This window comes from Mchenga conophoros, linkage group LG4 (assembly GCF_057382185.1).
Source record: "Mchenga conophoros isolate Kocher_MC1m ecotype Shallow Benthic linkage group LG4, M_conophoros_male_GT1.1, whole genome shotgun sequence".
NCBI classification, from domain to species: Eukaryota; Metazoa; Chordata; class Actinopteri; order Cichliformes; family Cichlidae; genus Mchenga; species Mchenga conophoros.
The window spans coordinates 28,158,030-28,182,326 of record NC_140529.1 but is presented as its reverse complement, the minus strand read 5'-3'; the positions used below and the strand labels follow the sequence as shown (position 1 = coordinate 28,182,326).

Genomic DNA, 24,297 nt, shown 5'->3' with positions numbered 1-24,297 from the left:
GGATTTTCTTTCATTTTTTTTCATGAGCTCTGTGTTTTAACCACTGCCTTTATCAACACTTATCTGGATCAATTTATTTAGGTGAAAGCAGGAGAGTAATTACCATGTGCTGTCTATAAAGTGCATTTCTGAATAAAGCTGGGCTTTTGATTTGCACTCAGCTTCCTGTGTGTTTCTGAGTTGCATCTATTTGTTTGAGAGCCTCTTAAAACAACACAACCATGCGTGGAGAGACAAAAGGCAGATCATATATTTGAGCACCATGAACTTTGCACTATAATGCACTACAGTATAATGTAACTGTGTGTTCTGTTTTGAATGCACATATATTAGTTTTGTTATAAACTATTCATTGTATTTATTATGTATTTCAACACCAAACAACATCCCATCATAACTATCTAATGCACACCATTCAGTTTCTCAATCAAGAGCTTGTGTAAATCTTTGTCATTCTTTATGTTTATTTATCTTTTATATCATTTGACTTTCAGAGATCATATTATTTATGAGCAGCGCTTACGAGGCCAATCAGCACTTAATCAGAGTTACTATTGTTGTTGCTAAGAGACCAGTGTGCAGTGAACAACTGTTCAGATTTTGCAAAGCACAAAGGAAAGACTTGATGCTTCAACTTTGTCGACATTTGTTTTTTTTAGCGGTCCAGAGTGGACCAGGTGGCACGGTTTGCCTGCAGCCTAATTATACAGTGTACTGTGACTTTGCATGAATAACATCTGTTTCTGAAAAAATACTGATAAAGTGTGAGACCGCCATAGAGCACAAACTACATTATGCCCTGTGTTTATTGACACAATGAGTCAGACAGCCTGTGAAGGTCAATTGCCTAGATTTGAGAGTGGTATAACAGAGTCGGTACTGTGTAACAGAAAGCTAAGTGGCAACGGCATGTAGCGCCTATTCAATAGAGTCCAACATTAGCTACCACAATAGAAACTGCCAAAAGGATTTTCAGAGTAAAAAGAAAAATTGCAACATGTACCCCGAACTGGTGCAATTATTGCATGTGATATGGAAGTTAAATAATTTCATCTGGCACTGGAGAATTTAGCCCATGTTCACCTGGAGACAAAGAGTTCTTGGGATTAATCCAGAGTTATTACTCATGGCAAGTTCAGTCTAAAATAAAAGTCAAACAAAACTGCATTTTTAGTAGTTGGTTCAAATTTAAATCTATTTAATGGCTTTCAAGCAGACATAGCAAAACAATTTCCACTGAACACACAGACACACGCGCCAATATCCACGTAATAAAAGTGCTTTTAGTGAGGATACGTAACTTTTTTAAAACAGGTGCATTTGAATGATAATAGCAGATTAAATCGTTCAGTTTATTTAAGGACATAAATGTTAAAGCTACTTCACTGAATGCCTGTATAGTTGGACGACGGATGAGGAACTGTAAATATATCGCATGTCTGCCTCAGATTCTTATTATAATGTCTGTGGCTGTCTCCATGGGTAACAGTAAAGTAATGCTGTAATGTAATTTATGTTTTAAGGCATCATTAGGCAGTGTAGGAATGTTGCCATATAAATGTCATCGACTGCTACTGGTTTGAAGCCAGTGTTATTTTTTTAACTGGTGAGTACCATATTTATTTGGAGGATAGCTCTCACTGCCCAGTCCTAGCCCTAGCTTGCTAGTTTGCTTATCAAGGTGCAGCTGTAATTCTCGGTGACCTTAAATGGGATGCTAATTTTGGCCCAAGAGAAACAGGCTTAAAAGAATAGGCCTACACTTACCGGAAAAAGTGAGCAGCTGCAACTAAGAGTAGCTTTTAGTAGAACTACCAAGAAGCTTCAATGCCTCCACTTAGTTGCTGATTTTTTTCTTCCTTCCTTCCATACACTTTCACCCCCTTAAACCTGTACCCACCTGTGAACGTCCTGGAGAACACCTGCCAATGTACTCACTCAGAGCCGTATAACACGCTTTCTTTTTTCAACAAACTGTCTGACACCAGAAGAACCAGAAAAGCAATCTTTTGAAAAATCCATCTATTCCTGGGCAGCAGACTGCAATCTTAAAGATGTAGGTTTTTTTTAATGTTGGTGCTTTGACATTATTTAGAAACTTTTCTTTAAGTGCTTTGAAACTAATGGAAAAAATAAAAAGCCTAGATACATTTTAATACATGGTGCACATAAGTGAAGAATCTACAAGTCTTATATGAGCACAGAGAACTTGCTGTATGGTTGATTTAAATGACTCCCACACAAATGGCTGTTATCATGGCGGTTTTATTGATTAACTGTCCATACAGTATAAAATTGTTGGACTTTTAAAATAAATCTTTAACACACAGTCAACATAATGTCCTGCACTGAAGCTTCAGCTCCATCTTGACATTAGACATTTCACCTCTCTAGCAGCAAGGTTCAGTCACCTCGACTTCATGCTGACACATGGATAGAACTTTGTCTTTCATGACGTCTTTTCTATTTAAAAAACTTGGACGATTTCTAAGTGAAACACCTCTTTAAAATTAATGCAGTGAAAGCATTTCAGTGGCAGGCTAAGTAGCTGGATTAGAGCACTGGCTGTTTAATTTTAAAATACAGATGCATGCAGTTTAAAATGATGCACAAATCAGTTTACAGTGATTTGCATATTATTTCCGTATAGAAGACAAAGGCAACATATCAAATTAAATGTGAAAACTGAGAATTTTTTGGGTTTGGGTAAAAAAATAGACCAATTTTATGTCTGATGCAGCAACATCCATCCCAGTTTTTTTCTCCAAAAGTTGGGAAAGAGATGTATTTACCATTGTGATGATCATCGTCTTCATGTATGTATGTATGTATGTATATATATGTATATATTGTACTATTCTTAGTTAGCGTATTGTCTGTCTTGTCTTAATGTTGGTTTAAAATGGAGCACTGTAACAAAAAATAATTTCCCCCAGGGATCAATAAAGTATTCTGATTCTGATTCTGATTCTGATTCGTTTAAGAGAACTCTGTAAGTGTTTGTACTGAGGAAGCAAATTGCAGTAGTTGTGTTACTTGTAGTTTTACAAGCAAAATGTCAGCTGCTGCAACAGTTCAACAGTCTTCTTTGTCATATTTTTTGTGTCATAATATGCCAGGTGTTATAATTGGATGAAAGGGTCATTGGGTGGAAAGCTACCGGCATACGTGCAGGATCTGGCTTGGCATTGACTTGAATGAAATAAGGAAGTCACCTGAGTAGTTGCATGTTCTACCAAAATCAGTATATATCAATCAACAGTCACGGGGCCTTTACAGATTTACAAGTTCCCCGTGCCATGTGCACTAATGCACACCCATGCCATCACAACACTGACTGCTAAACTGTACTCTGATAACAAGATGGATGGCTTCTCTCCTCTTTAACCAGGCAAATGCAGCATTCATAATGTCCAAAGCCAGTTTCCAATTTTGATCAGTCATTCCACAGCAGTTTTCTGCTTTTCCTCAGTCTTTAATGAGCTCTGGCACCGAGAAGGCAGCAGCGATTCTGGATCTTGCTTGTATTTGTGGATGTAGTTACACTCTGTTCACTGCCAGAGGTTTGAGGAAAGTGTTACTGAGCCCATAGAGTGAGCTCTGCTTTAGAATAAGCTCTGTTGTGAATGCAGACCCACTGTGAATGCCCTCCGGTACAGAGATTTATGTTACTGTTGATCATGTCATTTTCAGTTTTTTAAGTTTCAGTTTTTTTCTTATTTTCAAATTACTGATCTATTATCTCTTTAGCTTTTTCACAGAGCGGTGCACCGCTATAACCTTTGCCTGTGAAAGACTCAGCCTCTCTTATATATTCCTTTTATACCCACTTATGTTTGTGACCTATTGCTAATTAAACTAATTAATCACTTAATGTTCCACTAGGCTTTTTTTTAGAATTTTTCAGTCATTATACAACCAGGTCTTTGATGACCTTGCCCCAGCGTCTTTTAAACATGCTGGCATAAGACAAAACAGTCACAGCATTTTTGGAACCGTTTGTATAGTGAAATATATATCAGAGAAAGGTGGAAGGTGGTTCTGAGCAAAGTTAATGTAGGAATCAAATAGTCAGTGTCCTTTTTTTCTTGCAGGTACTTCAAGACGATTTGCTTACACTGTGTGCAATTAAGCTACACCTAATTTGCAGGGCAATTACAGATGACCATTTAGAGGATCTCTGGCGGTTCCTACAATCCACCTTGGGAAACCACGTGGGTTAGGCATCTGGAAAAAAAAAAGAAAAGAAAAGGTGCTAATGTTATACAAAAAAAGCCGTTTCATTAGTGGGCGGGCAGACGTGGTATAGACTAAATTTCCCTAACTTAGGTCGACTAAGGCTTGTTTATAAAACTGTCATGAAACTGTCTTCAAGGTACCAAACTGTATGTGAAAGCCAGTGACGAATGCGCTAGGTTGTAATTGGCCTGATGCAGAACTGCAGAGGTTGAAAATGCCGTGTGGACGGTCCTGATGAGAGTGCGCGCTGCCTGTCGACAAAGAGGGAAACTAGAGTGATCCGTTCTGTGCGTCAAGACGCACGAGATAACCGCATGTGACTTGTGTAGACTGTCCTAATTCCAACGGATGATTTTTACACTGTAGAGCTGCACGAAGTCAAGGAGTCGACAGTTCGGGGGGGGGAAGCGTGTAACAGAAACACATCAGGCATGCAAGAGTCTGGTCTGTATTACGCAGACGTTTTGCGACGGTGACACATTTGCTCAAATGCTCACCACCAAGCCAGCGGCGGACGGACAACAGAATTACAACTTAATTTTTCTTACTAATCAACTATAGTTTAACATTTCCGTCACCTTCATCGTTAAAGTGTTCCGCATGCTCTAATATTATTTTTCTACCAGGATGGTGTCGTCGCCGTTATTTATTTTGATGCCCACACGGGCGCATTTTCGTGAGAATCTGTTTTGTCCGTGAGGATTTTCCCTCCATTGGCTTTATCATATTTTTTAGTCGGGTGGATATCCCCCCCCCGTCTCCCGTCTTTAAGATAGCAGGCTATTAATTTTTAATTCTTATGCATCCGCACGAAGACGGCACCAGAGAGGAGAAAAAACGAGTGATAACCAGAGGGGAAGAAAAGGAGAAGGAGGCAAGTGAGGAGAGAAACGAGAATGAATGAGACACACTGAGAAAACAAGGAGAAGGAGATTGGAGGAAACAAGGTAGGATCGATGTCCAGCTTTTTTATTTTACACGTGCTCTAAATACATGTGATACGAGTGCGACAGTAATAGCATGTAATGCGCAGCAACCTGGCTTCTTCTGTGAGCCTGCGTGAGGTGTTCAGACGTGGTAATACGATTTATTTATGTAATATTTTATGTTTTGACAGGTAGCGAAGTTCATGTTTACGGTGCGTCAACAGCAGTCGCCTCATATTTAAAATGCGTGCTGGATGTTCTAAATTAGTCGCATCTGCGAGTATAACTCTCGTCTGTGGGCCTGTGCGTTGCACCGTGGCCTGGACAGTAACAGATTTTGGCAATTTTAATTAATACTTAGGGTCTGCGAGCCTGAAAGTGACAGTGTGCATGTCCTATAAAAGCGAAGAAGCTGTGAAGTGTTTTCAGTTGACATTGGGAAATCGAGGCAAATCACGACTCTTTTTAGACAAGAAAAAAAACAAGATGTTCTGGGATATTTGTGACAGAAGTGATTTTTGTAATCACTCTGTTCAGGTTTTGCTCCGCAAGTTCCTTCAATTAGAGAAGGAAATGAAGTAACCAATTGATTATTAGAGGAATGCATCAGAGCAAGTGTACAGCCTCAGTGTGAACTACTCTGTCCAACCCCCTGTCCAAGACTACATCATTAATCCTACCTTGTCAAATCATTAACTATAGGCTAGCTGTTGGGGAGTCCTTGAGTGTTTCTGGGTCTCCCAAACTATGTGAGAAGTTCTGTTAAATTTAGCCCATCTGACATTCTAATAATAGCTTGTGCACAAAATGGCAACAGAATATGTTATTATGTTATTGTCTTAATATCACCTCACTACAAACCAAGCCAGGAAGCATACTGTCATACATCCAAATTTAATCAAATGTGACCCCCTTAATATTTAGGGGTTCAAATCATGATAACCCCATTATAATGTTACTACGCTGAGCTAATTCCCAATTTAATAATAAAATCTCTAATAAAAAGGCATCAGCCGACTGTATTGCAGCTCTGATAGATGAAATCAAACCTTTTGTCTTTGTGTGTTATTATGATAAAATTGAACCTGAGGAGGCAAACAAGAAAGCCCCTGAAAACAGTTATTTTCAGTTTGTAATCCTTTCCCTCATTCTTTCCCTCATTTCACTGGGGTGCATTGTGTTTGCCCTGCCAATTCTTAGGGAAAAAATTGGCATGTCTACTATTCTGAAGGGGCTGAATGAAATTTAAATTCTTCAGGTGGTAAAACAGCAATATTGCAACTGTCTGATTGCGTTATCTGGGCATTCAAGAAGCCAGACTTGGAATTGGTTTACTGCCAAACACACTCCTCGGGAAGACAGAAGGATTTATTTCCCCCTTGTCTGTGTGTCACATCACCATCAGAAAAATTATTCCCGGCTTTCAATGGTTGAATAATAGTCATATATTAGCATGGCATTAATGATTGTCACACATTTAATAAGTCACTTATCAGAATTAGATTTACTTGAGTTTTTCGAGACTTTGAAATGTTGTGGTCAGGATTTGATCATCGTTTTATTTTATTTAAAACATCTGCTGTGAAGAAGACACTGTATACAGAACCTGGTTGATTTTTTTAAATTCTTCTATCCATTTAGGTTTAAAGTGTAGTCATTGAGTCTATATGAACATGAGAAATGCACATACTCATGTTTTCGTTTATAGCATGTATGTCTGTGCATGTGTGCAGGCGCTCGCACACGTGCACAGACACGTACACTTGATCTTTTTTATAAATGGGATTAACAGTGCTAAGTTCCCAAAGCGACTACACCTTCAGATTTTTTTAAATTCTTTTCATTTTGCTTTCTGCTGTTTAGATCCCTACAGCTCTTTGACAAGACTGACTAAATAACTTTGTTGATAGAAAATTAGCGGAAAGGAAAAAGAATTGATGATTTTTACAAAATAACCTGTGTTATTTCAGGACAGTTCAGCATAATTCTGTTTCACACATTAGACACATTAGAAAAATAACATTGACTGGATTTACAAAAAAATGCTGACACCTGTTCTGTCACTGTAATACTTGATTTAAAAAAAAAAAGAAGCTCTTGTCACGATTGTTAATTACTAGAAGCAATACATATTGAATGTTACATGCCAAAAAGCTGGATTGTTGATTTTGACACTGCATGGAGATTTATCCTTAACCTGTGAAAGCCAGTGACATCTTTTTCACACATAAGATGGTATGAAATGAAACTGAATGTGGCTTGTAGTAACAGTATAGCAGTACATTATTCTACAGTTTTAATGCCCTCTGGGGTAGCAAATAACATAATTCAAAATGCACGTATAATACAGATAAATACGCAATTCAATTCAATTTTCTGTTTTGCGATCAAATTGTTTTAAATGTTGGGTTCTCAGTGGGCAATTACACATGTTATTAAAATAAAAAATAAATGAATAATCACTAAAGAATAGAAGGGAGCCGTTTGCTATGAAAATCTGTTAATTAAAGCCATCCGTCAGTCAAGTCAAGACACAGAATTTCATAACATTGTGCGGCAAACACAAAAATTATTTAGCTACAAGTGCACACGATAACGCATGTAGCCATTTCTCTTTTCATTACAAAGTGAATAATTTTAATTAATTCAAATTGTTGCATATGTGGTGATGGTGTTCTAACATGCCCACTTAACAACACACACTTTACTGTGCACACATAATGCCACTATAAGCTATTTCAATCTCCAGGAGGGAATTAAAGGCAAATATTTATTCCAGTACAGAACAGAGGAACTCTACTATGGCGTTGCAGTATATTCAAATGATAAACTTAATCTCAGAATTGTCTTTTGATGATGGAAGGTTCCCAGATATGATATTGGATTAGTAAAATCCTTGCACGTACAGCAGGCCATTGAAAAAATTTATTTTCGGATATGTGCGTGGTCAATATATATAGATTTATCATAAATCTGAAGATTATTTTCCATTGTAATACATGGCTAACAAACATTTTTTTCTTAATCCGATTTCTGCATAGCACACAAAAAGCATTCAGATGAGTGATATAGCATCGTTACAGTATGAGATTAAGAAGCGCTCTTCAGCCTGTTCAATCTTATTAGGGTGGAGGTAACCAGTGAGGGTTGTGGCAGTGATGGGATCCATGCCCGTTATTATTGTCTCACGGGATGCTGCCTGGGTACCTGTGCGCCCCTTGTGAATGGGCAGGAGTATTCTTTTATTACCCTTTTTGTTATGTCCAAATTCTGCGTGTCTGTTGGGCAGTTTTTCTCTGGACTGACCCAGAAGCTCTTTATTGTGTAGTGCCAGGTAGCTTTTCCTCGCTCCTTGCCTTTGTAGTTAGCAGTGTTTACCTGGCAGTGGCAGTTCTGGGGTTGTCACTAGCCTGATAAGACTTGTCCTGACAGGAAAACCATTATGATTATGACAGTTATTGTGTTTCAGTGTTTTACCACTGCTGACAAAATACACTGGAAATGGTTTTTAACAGCTTTTGTTGGACTAATTATTGCAATCAAAAATACCATATTATGTTTTCTAAGCCCATTTGGCTGTTTTCCCCTTAAATGCTAGATTACATTTTTGGAGGATAAACATGCAATAATGGATTGGATATAAAGCAGCAAAAAGAGGGAGACGGGAAAGGAAAATAGAAGGGGTGAAGAGTGGAGGTTGCACTGGCCAGGGATATATATAACGGCCAAGAAACAGTGCCTTTCTTTGCTGTGGCAATGAGGTGCAGAAGTGATGGGCATTGAATGTCCTTTGTGAGGCTACCGGGCTTTGTGCTGTGGAGTTATCGGTGATGTAGTCACGCAGCTGTGCTGCAGCCTGTTGGTTATCGGCTCTGGCGTCTCTGCTACATCTGGAGAAAGTCTGGAGGTGTGGGTTTTGAGGAGCCAATCTTACAGGAACCCCACCACACACTAATTCAATTCACTTGCTGCCAGCCTTGAGCACGTGTAGGCGCCGGCGTGGCGAAAATGAACAGGAGCAATAAGAGCACATGAACAGAAAAAATCGATGAGGACTCTTTTTCATAAATGGAGTGGGTGTTAAATTAGCTGGATTGGTCCATGTAGCAACACATTGGATTGAGTGTCTGGTGTATTTGGGTTGTGTCTATCGACTGAGAGACGACTGGGTGTACAGCAGGGGAAAGACTCAGTGATGCTCATTCAATGTGACCAATCAGCCTCACCAGCAATTCATTCAGTTTTACACTGATTTGTCAGAGAAAATGGGATCTCTGTTTAAAACAAATGTGTCGCTGGAGTTTCAGTGACCATATTACAGTTGCTCTTTTTATTTTATGTAATTTTCTGCCTTTATTGGATATTCAGAGTTTAGATAGGTAGGCAAACATATACCCAAACTACTTGAGCTGTCCAGTCACCTTTGCTTCTAAAAAAAAAATTAATGGAAAACTTTAAATCCCAGCTATCAAATCAATTTGTTTTCCAGTTTTCATTTCTGAACATGCGTTTTACAGGTTTTCAAAGCCCTGTGGCAGAATATAATTTTAAAGGTACTTGAAAATAATGATCACAAATCAGTATAATTTTTCCCTGTGGGTTGTCTGGCATTTTGGAAAGTAAGTTGTGGCAGCTCTTGCCAAAGGTGTATAATGGCAATGGTGCCATTGAGATCAACTTCAGTCCTTCTGCGAACCGTGGACGCGGTCACAGAAAGCTCTATAAATGCAAATATGTGCAAGTAAACCCAAATATTTATAAAATTCTAAATGCAAATTTTCACCTAAAACTAAATACCCAAAAGGAGCATATGGGAGAAACTTTGACTAGACAAAAGGTGAAACTTTAGGTAATTGGAGTAGGTTTCCACATCTAAGCTATCCATCTGAAAAAGGAGGAGCACACAGATGAAAGGAAACAGGGATCAATTGACCTAATAGCTTGTCCAATCAATCCTTATGTTTTCTGATAGCTTGATGGAGGGTGCAGAGCGGAGTGGTGGATGAGCCCCTCTAATTGGCTTGGCCAAAATGGACAGAGCGAGAGACTGAGTGGTAATGGCAGAAGTAGTCGTCACTCCTCCTCACACCTGGTGCTCTCATTCTACCTGCGTCAATACTGACACCTTTATCCTCATTACCTTCTGCTTAGTGCCATGTCCAGACCCTTCATCTTCAATGGAACTTCATTGTTCCTTTATTATTTCTCCGTTTGCACAATCCTCTTCCTTTCTCGCTTTCTGCCACCGACCTCTCGCAGTCAATGACTGCAGGAGTTACTCGGTGTTGTCTTTGCTATACCGGCATTCTGTTGGGCACTAGAATTAGGAGAGACATGTTTATAAACAGGATCCTTGCAAGCTGTGTTCATGCGAGACACACCTGAGTCATTCCACAGAGGGACGGCCCTAGTGGGTTTGTATTTGTGTCAGCAGCACTCCCATTGGAGTATATGGTGTTGGACTGGTGTGAGCATGTTTGTGTCTGTATGTCTCTGTGTTCCGTGCTGTGAGTACTGAGAACACCAAGAAACAACATGGGACTGAGAGAAGCTGCTTGTTTTCCTATCTGCCAAGATGGGAGCTGGAGGAAAGCAGATTGAGAAAAAAAGAAATGAGGTAGGGGAGGAGGGGAATGGGAGAAGAGATGGAGCTCCTTGAGAAAGGTATGAAAGGGCACGTATATACATAAACAGCTGCAAAAACACCCAGAGCATTTTACATGATGCCAGATAAGAGGGAGAGGGGGGAAGTGCACCGTGATGGAAAAAGTCCATAAACACCTAGAGCAATGAACTTCAAGAGAGAGGTAGATGAGTGAGTGAGTGAGAGAGAGAGAGAGAGAGAGAGAGGGAGAGAGAGAGAGCATCCGAGGTGGATTAATTAAGGATTATAATTATGTTGGGACTATGCATGCCTCACCTGAGACTAGCCTGTGCTGCGCCTCTCCAATCCTCATGCCCTCTGCTCCTCTGCACATATGGACACAAACCAAAGTACTACCCACACTTGTGGTATCATAGATTCACCTCCCTGACACTGTATGCAAAAGTGAATGAGTGCAACAGCTTATTAACCTTTTTGCCGCTCTGGGTGTGTGTGTGTGTGTTTTTAATCGGCCTAGTACAATATTGTTGTTATAATGTTCCCTTTTGTACTTGTGCAGCGAACATGCCAAACTTATCTGGACAGAACGCGGCACAGTCCTGTAGGAATCGTCTTGAGGTAAAAGTGAGTTTGTGTCCAGGCAATTGTTTAAATTCCCAACAATTAGCTGATGGCACTAAAGAGCAACTACACAAGTCTCAGTTTTCACATGCTTTGCTTAAATTAGCATCTGTAAACAGTGATTGAGTATCAGTTGTTACGGTGAACAAGTTAACAAACACCTGCTTATTTACACAGCTGGTAGATGCATAACGGGAATAATTATTTGATATATTTCTGGCCACCTCGTGAAATTTACTCTCTTTCTAGCAGCTAATTGCTTCATCATGTTCATTAGCGAGCAAGGTACTTTTCTGTCTGTTGTGGTAGAAGGCAGGTAACATAAGCCGGGTCTATCAGCATGCTTTCAGAAACACCTGAGATGCATGTACATGGGGTTGATGAGAGTGATGGGAATGAACTGCAAAATCCAAGATATTTCTATGCTGATCAGCTATAGAGGCACAAGTACAGTTTCCTCTTTGCATTGCAAAGATAGTATTGAGGCTGCAATGCTCATGCCTCTGAGTGGATAAAGCTTTGTTTTTTCCACTGAAACAGTCAACAACTAGCACCCAGGTGTGGTATTAACAGAATCAATGTGAGGTAAGATGCTGCTAAAAATGACCATGCATGCTCAGCAAACCCTCTGTGGTTATATGGAGGGTTCTTTCTTTTTTTTCTTTTTTTGTCGTTGTTTCTAAAAACTACACTGCTGTGCAGCAATTTTTAGTTATCGAGTGCTTTGTTACCTTTGTCTGAAACGGGGACAAAAGAAAGTCAAACGTTTTTATGAAAAATGAAAATCTGAAGATGGGGACCGCAAGAGGTTACACTGTGGATGGTGAAGGACATGTCTGTAATTGAATAGAGTAGCTAGTCTGTCTGTCCGAATATGATTGTACTTTTAATCTAGTAACAATTACGTTCACACCGCTTGTCCTCCTGTAGTGCTTTTAGTGTATGATCACGAGCCGTACGTCACCTGACCACAATAGGACTTCGCTAAAGCACAGCTTGCCCCCTGGTCAGCTCACATCCCCAAGTTGATACAGAAAAGACACACATAACACAACATAAACTGATCACCAAAGACACAAACGCACACATGCTTTCTGCAGCTGCAGAGGCATTTAGGAAACAGAATGGGAATGGATTTAATTGAGTCTTTGATCATTATAGAATTACCATGTGCCTTCTTGGCACCCTGGTTATTGTTTCATGGATTAATCATTTTCATTCAACAAATTGTGGAATCCACACAGTAAATCAGTGTTCTGCCTGCTTGACACAGATATGCAGTTAGAGCAAGGGAATTCTAATGTGCCCTTGCCCTCCAATTGGCTGCAGTCGGCCATGCGACTTGATTTATTTGACGGATTGGTTTTATTGATTTACTGAATTAATGTGGTGCCTGTTTAATCAGTGTGCTATGGAACTATGCGGAATTTGACATCTCTGTGAACTCAAATGAATTGAGTGTATAATATTGATTTGGTTATCTACAGTATTTATTCAGCCATTTGTCTAAGAGCTGATTAATTCAGTGTTTACGAAATAATTTAGGTGTGTGTTGGCTGTGCAGCTGTTTATACATGTATCTGTGTGTGTCTTTCTCTCTGTAGCAATGTTCGGAAGGTATAACTTTTCTGCAAAAGCATGCTGCCACTGAATTGTGTCTAATGACTCATCACATCAAGACTCGGCTCTTGTGCGATTAGTATTAATGCATACACACACTGCGCAGTACAGTATATGCATATATGGGGACTGTGCCACATGTGAGGTGTCCCTGTATTAGTACTGTGCTCTGTCATTGCAGATAATATATCGTAGGGCTGAAGTAAAATCATGATCATTAATATTTCAGACACTGTTGTGGTCGAGATTACATAACATGACGTAAAATGCATAACGTAATGCATTTTACCTATCCTGTAAACCGAGACTTCTCTTTCCTTTAACTGAGCTGGTGGTAATTTTAACCTGCCACAGTCCGGTGTGAATGGAATTGCACCACTGTAAATGAAAGGGGTGCACTAGATTTTTATGACGCCAAACAAAAGCGTCTTGTTATCTCAATTATCGCCTTGAGGCGACTTTTGTTGTGATGTGGCGCTATATAAATAAAATTGAATTGAATTGAATTGAATTGAATTATCATGCCTCACTATGGACAGAAGCCAAAATCGTAAATGAAAATAAAATTCAATTTAATTGCACTGGCCTAGCTGGAGCAGTGCTCAGCACCGGTGTGGTGATTGAGCAGTATCTGTCAAAGAGGGCCAGAAGAAGGAGAACAGTTCTAATTAGAGCTAACTCAGGATGGATATGGATGCTTTCTGACAGCTGTCTCATCTGATTCTGCTGCCCCATGGAAGAAGCAGTTGTTTGGAGATGTTTGTTTAGGCTCATTATAGATAAAAGTAGAAGCTTTGCACATCTATTTTCTCCCATTCTATGTCTGCTGTAATCATCAGCTTTGCTGTTACACAGATATCTCAGCTGTCAATTGGTTTCCTGTGTTTATGGAGCATCTTGTGTGCTCACAAGACATTTTGCAGTCCCAGATGTGATCCTAGAATGGATCCTGCAAGGATAAAAAACCATTTAACTGTACTGAGAAATGATCAATGATGCATTTCTGGGGCTGGGCATCAGTCTACAGTAGCACTAAAATACATGAAGGTATAAGACGCTACATGCGATCGGAGATCTATAGCTATTGTCGATTGTAGGAGAAAGTGCTAATTTATTAACGGGGGATACAGTGAACCATGCACTGTAAACTCTTACTCGATGTATTTATTCACTCATATGACATGGACCACTGCTTAGGTCATAATTACCATTCAAGTTCAGACGAATGCAGCATTCTGTATTCCACTGACATTTCTGCTGTGCATATTACACTGTATATTTAATAAGGTGTATGACTAAAATACACTGTATTAAAGAGGCTTAGGGACAAATAAGGTGGGCGTGATGGGAGGGCATTTTTATTCATTTTATAAGAAGATTCCATTATGTTTTCTATTGTTGGTGTTTCTCACAAAGAGTCATGTAATAATTATACTGTAGAGATTTCTGATGGCTGAAATTAAAAAAATAAAAGCAAACACCAGAATCAATGTAAAATACCTCTACACCTAACCTGAAGAGGTTACATGAATGCTAATAACGTGATCATAACCAAATTATTGCAGCAGTCATGTAGTCATGCTAACTGGATTATCTTAGCTAAATTGGAGCCACAGTTGAAGAATGGCTGACTTAGGTGACTGACCTCAAAATCAATCTTTTGCTTTACTTCACTATTCCTTGTTTCCATGCAAAGCAGTGGGTTTATGTACAACACCAAGGTACGGCTGGAGGTAGACAGTCAGCTGAAAAAGCACAACACGTTTCTGGGTGACAGAGAAGTGTCTTTTTGTGTTTCAAAGTAAAGTAACAAAGCCTGTGTTACAGGGCTCTGTAAACTGATCATCACAGCAAAACAGACTTGAACATTTTCCTTGTGGTGCAAAAAACATGTTTTGCTTGGCTGCTTTGCATCAAACGCATCATGCGAACATCGTCTACCGAGCAAATCGAGTTACTGCAAACCATAATCGTGCAATCACCTCGAGGTGGTTGCACATAGTAAACAGGTTATGGTTTGTATTTAAACAAACTGCTTCCCACAGATCTAGTACTTAGGGTCTCTTTTGAGCTCTTAGACTACATTTTAGACTTTCACTTTTTTCCCTCTGTAATAAGTCTGAAAGCATCTACATTAGCCTATTTTTCTCTGCTCTTTTTGTTACCCTCTACATAATTTGCTCTGCCCTCACAGACACAGACTGTTTGTCGACTAGTCTAAATTATTATGCCGCTTCAGCCCACATACATACCTGTTTGCTCACCTACCATTTGCAGTTTACAGACCTAAATGTCTGTGTGCTCACTGGTTCTCCTAATATGTGCCTGTTTGCACTCTCTTGCCCCTTCATCCTGCGCTTCATGCACCTTTGTGAATTCTGCTTCCTTTTGCGAGTGTACTAACGTTTGCCCTACACTCACCTTCTCTCCTGCTCATGTGCCCCCCTAACTCACCTTTTGATTCAAGCAGATATGGATGGAAATACAAATGACCCCTGATGAACCCAGATATTGAGCTGTTTTAAAGCCGGAGGCTTTAGACAATATCCCTTCCTTGCTCCAACATGCTAGAAAAGGAGGGGCTAGTGTTTCTCACTTTAGCTGGGTTTTATGGGATTTACGACCCTCGTCCTAGCAGACGTCTCTCCCACCACTGCCATCTCTCCCATTGGGTAGAATTAGCAGGCGAGGAAAAGAGGCAAATTAAAAGGAAGAAAACACAACATCTAATAAGCATGTTGTGAAAGCTTTCAGCAGGATATGGGCTGAGGGAGGGAGAGAGAAAGAACAGCAGTTTATAATCTTGACTCTCTTTTTGCATTTCCCTCTAATTTCCTTCTGCCCCACTGTCCCCTCCGCCCTCTGTGACTTGCTGGTGGGGCTCTCCGAGGAGATCATCTCCGAGCATGGGCAGTGTGAGACAGATGGGCGGATGATGGATCTGACGTGATAGACAGCAGGGTGATGGATGGCTGGCTGGCTGATAGGGGATTAATGCAGTGCTGGGGCCGCTGCCACACAGTGGATGGCTTAGTGATAGATAGATAAAACTGACGAGGAGATAAACAAGAGAGCACTAATCCACGCCCCCTTGATGGACAGAAAATCAAAGTGAAGGAAAAGAGCCACATAGGGAGAGGTGGACCTTTGTAGTGGCGTTGCATGGTGTAAAGCTTTCATGTGAGGGAATGTAAGTTGATGCAGGGTGAGATCAGGTAGAGCGAGGAGGAGAGTAAAGGAAGGGCACTGTGTTACAGTAGTGTGTGTAAGCAGTGTAGATATATATATATATATATATGGTAAATGGTAAAATGGCCTGTATTTGTATAGCGCTTTACTAGTCCCTAAGGACCCCAAAGCGCTTTACACATTCAGTCATCCACCCATTCACACACACATTCACACACTGGTGATGGAAGTAGGGCTGGGTATCGTCACTGATTTCTAGAATCGATTCGATTCCGATTCACAAGGTCCCAAATCGATTCGATCCACGATTTGATTCAATTTGATTCAATTCAATTTGAATCTGGGAAACTTTTCCTCAGACAGTCAGAAATATTATAATTCAGATCAGTACATTTACATTTATTTGTATCTATAAAAAGGAAGCTGACACTCGACAGACTTTATCAAAGGTGTAAGCATCACAGCAGATGCCTTTGTGTCAAAGTAGCTGAAGATAAAACACAGAAAAACATGAAATTGATTTTCCTGGCCTGGGATTTTATAAAAAATATTCTGCAGTACATCAAAAACGAAAGAAAACCATTAATCAACATATGAACATTACCTCTGAAGTTACAGAGGTTTTATTAGAGACACGGCTAAGCGTTTTGCATTTTGCATAATTTTAAAAAGTTCAAATTAGTTCAGAAGCCTATTGAACGGCAGAAATTAGGTTTTCTTTTCGGAAGTAAGTAAAAGAAAAACAAACAGCGGCCGACAGCGCTGTAAACAACGGTAGAATTGTGCGTAACAAGCAAGCGAATAATGCAGAAAACAGATTTTTAGATGGGAAACTGTTCTTGAAGTATACAGAGAGAGCGAGAGAGAGAGAGAGAGCTGTGCATGAAGTGTGATTTTATCATGGTGGAAGCAAAACAGCAAAAGTCAGAGGGAATTCATGACAATGTTTATGTGAAGCGTAGTTTGGATCTTCTTTTGCTGTTGGTTCGGTCAATATTGTTTGGAGAGATATAAAACCTGCAGCTTTAGAATCAGCGCAAAAGGGTGTAAACACAAAGCGTGGGCCGCCGAAACATCAGAATCAGCGAGCTGTCGGCTTTCAGCCCCGACCGTGCCCGTGCCGTCGGGTGAGAAAGGCGACATCTCACTGATTCAGATCTGTCGGCGGGTCCGCGCTTTTTAGTCAGTGCTTACGTCTTTGTGCAGAATCCGTGTTCCTGCTCTCATTTACTGTTTTAGCTGTTTGGTGGTTGTTGAAATTTTGTGAGGTTTAACCTGAGATTCTGGTGTTTGGGCAAAATAAATTTATATTAAAAAATCGATTCAGGATTTTAATGAATCGATATCACGATAATCGATTTTAATCGATTATCAAAACCCACCCCTAATGGTAAGCTACATTGTAGCCACAGCCACCCTCAGGCACACTGACAGAGGCCAGGCTGCCGAATACTGGCACCACCGGGCCCTCTGACCACCACCAGTAGGCAACGGGTGAATGGGCAATGGGTGCCCAAGGACACAACAACCGAGACTGTCCAAGCCGGGGCTCGAACTGGCAATCTTCCGATTACAAGGCGAACTCCCAACTCTTGAGCCACGATCGCCTCTAATATATATATTTAGAGAGCGAGAGATGTGTGTTGATATGGCGTTGCAGGTGACAGTGAGGGTTGTTGGTACACTTTTTCAAGTGATGGCGAACAGTTTGACTTCAGGATTAGGCATAGCAGCAAATTGGCCATAGTGGGATATGATGGGATGATTGGCCAGGAGAGAGTGCTGCTTGGGAATAGAAGATAACTGTGCTTGTTGTGTCTGTAGGTATTTTTTAATGCTCTTCCATCAGTGCAACAGCTTAATCTTCGGTGTAATGTACAAAAATAAAGGTTTTAGGTGTCAGATTTTAGGTCTCTGTGTTTAAGTGGTGAGTTGAAAAGGTCTGTCGTGATAAAAGGATGAGGAAAAAAAGTGAGGAGAGTGGAGGAAAATCCCAGGGAGAGTACCTCTGAAAATAGGGAGCAAGCTACCTATCCTTGTGTTATTATCGAGCGCTAAGCTTTGTCTCTGTTCACCATTTCAGGGGACCCCAGGGGTTCTGGCATCGATCTAGTGTGCTTAGAATGCACTCCAGTGTCACCTATTTAAACACAGTGAGCCGCTAGCCAACAAAGACAAGCCTTTATTTATCAAGCCTCTGATTTTGGCTGCACGGATGACAACCTGATTAGCACTTAAAGGAGCTCTTAAATCTAATATTGGAATAAGTGGAAGCAATCTATACATAGAGGGAGACAACACACTTGGTCAGAGAGAGTTAGAGTGGAGGATGAACAGAGAGGTGAGTGAGTGTGTCATTCATGAGGTTAATGAAGGGACAGGGTGGGATGGACTAGATGAGGAGTGTGTGACAGAGACAAGCGAATGGGGATGAGAAAAAGAGTGTGTGCGACAGAGACCGATGGGTGAGAAGTAGAAGGAACAAGTGGATGAGAGAATGAGCATGTGATGGAGGAGTGGTGGCAAAGATTGAGGGGACCAGATGAGAGCATGAGTGGCTAGGACAATAAAGGAAAGTCAAATGAAGGGGCGAGGATATTGTGAACAAGTGAAGGCCTGAGCAAATGAACAAATTGCTAAGCAAACAAGTGGGGAGTGAGTGTGTGTTTCTGTGTGTTCATGCAAATTGTGGGGGCGTTGTTGCACATGTGCGCTTGCAGGCAAATGAATGAGTGAGGCATGATGGAAGAGACTAAGTGAGTGAGTAATGGGGGTTAGTGATGGGTGTGTTGACAGAAAGTGTCAGCTTTAACCACACTGACCTGCGAATACAGGCTGCATGCACAAGTGGCTGAATTTGAGTGCCAGCTTGGACGTGAACTGACTGTAAAATTGGATGTGAATTTCGAGTTGGATGTGGAATGAATGTAAATAGGAAAAGTAGGTGGATGGTGTTTGCACATTTATATCTATGTGTCAGGCTACTGTCGTTTCTACATCATTTTAGATGAGCCCAGGAGATGAGCATCTTTCTAGCCTCCTTGGCACAAAAGCTCAGCTACATTTGAACACCTCATTTCATCTTCTGTGTAATTATAGAAAGTGGGTTTGGGCTGTGTAATTTTTCAGGGAACCTCTTCTATCCTTGCCTCTTGTCACCCAGAGAGTACCAAAATTGAGGCTTGTATTTTTAGTTCAGCTTAAACGCCATTAAAAAATAATCTCAAGCTTCTTGGCATGCTATAACTGGGAACCATTTTGTTTCATGTAATAGACAAGTTTATTTACTCTCCTAGGGAGAGGAACACTAAGTGATGCCAGTGCTCGATTAGAGAGGAGCTGTTACTAGAGAGCAGCAAGATAATTTATTCTTGCTTTCTTTCCCTTGGGATGCCAATGGCCGATTTGCTTTCGACGCCAAGAAGTGTGTGGACGTATTTTATGTGCAACACTGTCACTGGGATGATGTTGGGACATTTGTGATTAGGCTATTGTCTGTCCAGCCTGTGCTGCACTCAAATCCTTCCCCCTCTTACCTCTTCTTCATCAGTAACCCGCCAGCAAGACAGTACTGAGTATAAAATGTCAGGAGAATTTGCGTGGTATAAATGCACATACATTGTCTGCTCTTGCTGCTCCTTCATCAGGCTTTCACTTGTTTGGCTTGCTTGTCTCTCTCACCTTCTTCATCTCGTGAACTTCCCAGCATCCTTGGCTGCAGCACTCTTTTCTGACCCTGTCGTAGTCTCCTTCAGGGTCTGTCTCTTGGTGATCAAGCTCCATTATTTATGCTATATCGTGTATCACCATCAATTCGTGCAGTGTAGCAGTGAACAATTGAGACAGATTTCCTTGACTGTCACAACAGCAGTGAGACCCGGCAGAGGTTTGGAAATGGGATTAGCCCTAAATGGAATTTAATTTACACCGTTGTTGTCTGTGGGACCTGTCTACCACTCAGACACCATGATTCACTCTGGTAGTGCTTTCTCCATTGTGTGTGTGTGTGTGTGTGAGTGAAAGATTACTGTTTTACTGCCCAATGGACACTGTAGAATTTGTAATGTGATGCACATGCGCAGCTGCTACATTTCTCCAAGGTGCTGAAATGCTATTCCTATTGTTGTGCAGTTTTGATCAGGTTTGTTAAAGAAAGTCTTACTTTAACAACTCGCAGTTGTCAGTGTTATGTCTATCAGCTTAGAGACCGAAAAATGTCTCAGTCCATAATAAGGCAGAAAATGCTTTGTTTTTTCCCGCTTGATTGATGGAAAAAGACACACCGCTTCCACAACAAACAAAATAAGATTTTTATGTCTAATTAGTGAAAAAAAAAAAGAAATAATAATATCAAAATCCTACATGATTCAATTACCAGACCTTAGCCACGGCAGCTGGCAGGTCTTTGACATGAAATGTATAAGTGAATGAATGAGTAAATAGATAAAATGAATAAGAGCGAATCGAAGTGTGAATCAATGTTTATGGATCGGCATCCAAAGACCTGCTGTGCTACAGATGAAATGAATGTGGTAGCAGTTGTGTGTGTGTCAGCATATGTTTCTAAGTAAGGCAGCATCTGGGTATGAAAGCTGCAGTGATGCTTTTCAGTTGCATCAGTGTGCGTTCAGTGTGTACTGTGCATGTATGATGCATTTGTCCTTGGTACTTGAGGGGTGTGTGTGTGTGTGTGTGTGTGTGTGTGTGTGTGTGTGTGTGTGTGTGTGTGTGTGTGTGTGTGAAGGCGTGCGTGTGTGTGTGAGCAGTGTTTTTTCTTGTTTCCTGAATGGTAATGGTGGCTTCTGATGAATTCAGTTTCGTGTTTTTCTGACTTCCCAGCGCTCTTTATCCTTGCGCTTAACACAAACATAATCAATACTTGAATTAATGTGTAAGTAAAGAGTCAAAACATGTCACACTGGGCTTGGCGCAAGCTGTTGCTCTGCCCCCACCCCAGCAACCTTCAACTCAGCTGGGCTGAGCAAAGTCAAGAAGGAAGTGAGGAGAAAGAAAGAAAAACGTAAGTGTTCATAATGAACACATTATGGAAGTACATTGGAAGAATGTGTTCTGCAGTCTTTTTCTTCTTCTTTTTTTTTGCTGCTGTATTTATTTTACTAATTATTAGTCAAGAGATAATTATGACTTGCTGCATGGATGATGCCTCTTGACAAGGAAGGAAGCACTGTAGTGAATGATGTGTGCATTCAAGTGTTCAGGTGAATGTAGTGTTAGGTATGACGGGCACTGACTACAGAATGACGAGACAGGCCACAGGTGTGGGTGTCGGCTCAAGGCAGAGTGTGTGTGTGTGTGTGTGTGTGTGTGTGTGTGTGTGTGTGTGTGTGTGTGTGTGTGTGTGAGAGAGTGTCTGTGTGTAAGCATTAGCATTTGTGTGTTGTGTTTGCAGACAAGTGATGGGATGTGAGGCTCAAGAGGCAAAACGGTGAGTTTGTGAGTGGTGTATTCCTGTAATCTGCTCAGATCAGATCAACTAGAGCCAATAATGCCACACTGCTTTTCCTTTATCTCACACTTCTTTCTCTCTCTCGGTCTCTGTGCCTCCATCCTCTCTCTCCGTCTTTTTTCTTTTCACTGCAGTGGGAGCCAGCTTTGCTGCAGAGGGAAAGATGGGGTAAAGATGGGGGGAGAGAGAAAAGACATACTAGAAAGAGTCTGGAAGATTGATGGTGAGAAATGGAGATAGGAGGGTGACTCGGAGAACAGAGGAGGAAGGTGGACGGGATTGAACAATAAACGATTACTGCTCTGCTTGTGTGTGCTCCTGTTAGAGCCTGATACCGAATCAAACAGTGCTCTTTCTTTCTATTGACACACGCACACTCGAGCACAGCCACGCACACACAAACACACACACTGGCCACAAGCATTTGAGTTTGTTTTTGGCCAGTTCTGGGTGGTGCTTGGCAGAAGAAATTAAGCCTAACAACCGTGGCATCTGTCTCAGCAGCAGGAGAGTCCCGCCTCCCCACCCACACATGACCTGCCCTGCTTTCATTCACTGAACTGCCTGCTGCCAGCCTCAGGATGGGCTGCTGCCTCCGCCACTGCCCACTACCCCTCCCGTCATCCTCTCTCTACCCCGGCCTCTCTGTACTGCCAAGCACTCTATGCCCGCACCCATGTTTCCCCTCAAGCCACAACCAGGAGTCTAGCGATATGGTTGCTTCAAATATTCATAAAAGCCACGCTGCAACATAGAGCTATCCGCTCCCCTCCATTTTGAGAGGCAATTCTCATGACGTAGCTTCTCCTGGCCCTGAACACAGCGCTGCAAGTCAGCTACTCTACTCTGCGGTCAGTCTATATGAACAGTACAGTATATACGCTAAGTAATAACCAGTGCTTTCAAAATTCAGTCTAGTGTGTAGCTAAATATAAACATTCCTCTTTTCTCTTTCACACTATTCACTATATTAACCCTCCCCCTCTCTCAGGGATGGGCACAACCATCAGTCGCTAAAGGGGTCGTGCTACTTAAACTACACTGAAGCATAGCTACAGCCAGTGAAAGCAAAGCTATTATGCATGCAAAGAAAGATCCATTCCATACTTAGGCAAAGGCAGATTGCTGGGCCAGTGTGTAATTCATGCAAAGACTATTAGGAACAGAAATGTATTTCAGTTTTTTGTTTTGTTTTTTGGCACACATGAACACACAGGACCATAGAGTGAAGTGAGAGGCACCTTCCGGTGAAAGAAGTTCTACTATGAATCTGTTAGGAAGCCACAGGCTGGATAAACATCCATGTGGAGCAGCAGCAGATGCCTCCGTCTTCCTCTAATGCTTGCTCCCCCTTCTTCTCCTCTTTCATCACCTCACATGCTACCACCTACTCATTCCTCACTCTCTCCTTTCTGCTTCCTTTAATGAAGCCTCCCCCATCCTGCCTTTTCCTCATGCCCTCCATTTCTTTACTCACTTTCTCTATTGTTGTCTCCTCTGTCTCTGTCCCTATTTATTTTATTTCGCCTGTCTTCTCATCGTGCAGGCTTCCTGCTAGTGCAGGGCCATGCTGCTTATCCTCCTGTATTCGCTCATTGTATCTGCAGATTATTTCTCGTGGGAGCATCCTGTATGTGCTCTCCACCATACTGTTTTATCTACCTCATCAAGTGGGCTAGAGTGGATCAAGATGGGCGAGGGTTAAGACATGATGCTCTGGGTTGTGGCAAAAAGGTGCCTCATAGGGATGAGCACTATCAGTCATAGAAAGGCGTGGAAAGATGATTTCTGAACATTAAGGCATTATTTGTAAGCATGTGCCACTGTTATGATGAAGTTGTTAAGCAACAGAGTGAGTCAAACAGCAGCTGGTGAACTAAAGATAGATGAGATGGCTACTGGAACTAATGTGGCAGTTAAGTCTCAGAGCATGAGCTTGAATAATATTAGCTGTTAAGTTCTAGAGATCACCTTTATGTGATTATTTCAACTGCATTGGGTCACCCGCAAATTGGCATTGATCATTGTTGGTTGGCTAGCTTTTAATGGCTGGGCCAGTGTTTAATGTTCCTGTCAGGGAGGGGTTATCATGTAACCTGTTTCTCCTGTCTCCTGTCCTTGCAACTGCTAAATGGCAAGCCATCTTCCTAAGAGAGAAGGCGAGAGAGCATGAAAAAGAGAGCAGTGCAGCACAGACCCCTTATTAAAGCTGTCCTCGGAGGCTGCCCTCTGTCTGATTCCCCCTGTAAATCTCACCTTTAATTGGAGAGAGTACAAAAAAAGGAGGTGGCTCAATCACAAATCTGTGTCTAGAAGAATGAGTGCGGGAAGGGAGACAGGCAGAGCGTGAGACAGTCAGATAGCCGTACGTGTGAATGTAGGGATTGTGCCCAAACATAAGTCAGCTATAAATGCAGTGAGCCTTTGAGAAGTGAGATGACATATTTACATTCACCTGGGATGTAGGAGCCTGGAGGTGAAAAGATGAAAAGGTAGCATAGTAATGGAGAGAGACGGGCAGAGAGGTGTGCCAAGGGTGATGCAAGGAGAGGAGGAGAAGGACAATGGGTGAGGAAGGAAAAAGTAATGGAGGGAGACAAAATAGAAATGGCTGGCAGTGAAAGAAAGGG

The 24,297-nt window shown here is 41.3% G+C and overlaps 1 protein-coding gene across 2 annotated transcripts in view; it reads left to right on the top strand.

Annotated features, from left to right (window-relative positions):
* adgrl1a (adhesion G protein-coupled receptor L1a) overlaps window positions 1-24,297 on the top strand; it is a 116,208-nt gene that overhangs the window by 15,636 nt on the left and 76,275 nt on the right. Inside the window, exon 1 of one of the 2 annotated variants that reach the window (XM_085271495.1) lies at window positions 4,516-5,186. The exons of the other annotated variant lie outside the window; for it this stretch is intronic. The gene's annotated coding sequence lies outside the window, so the exon portion shown is untranslated. Of the gene's footprint in view, window positions 1-4,515; window positions 5,187-24,297 lie in introns of those variants that run through there. 2 annotated transcript variants of the gene reach the window in all.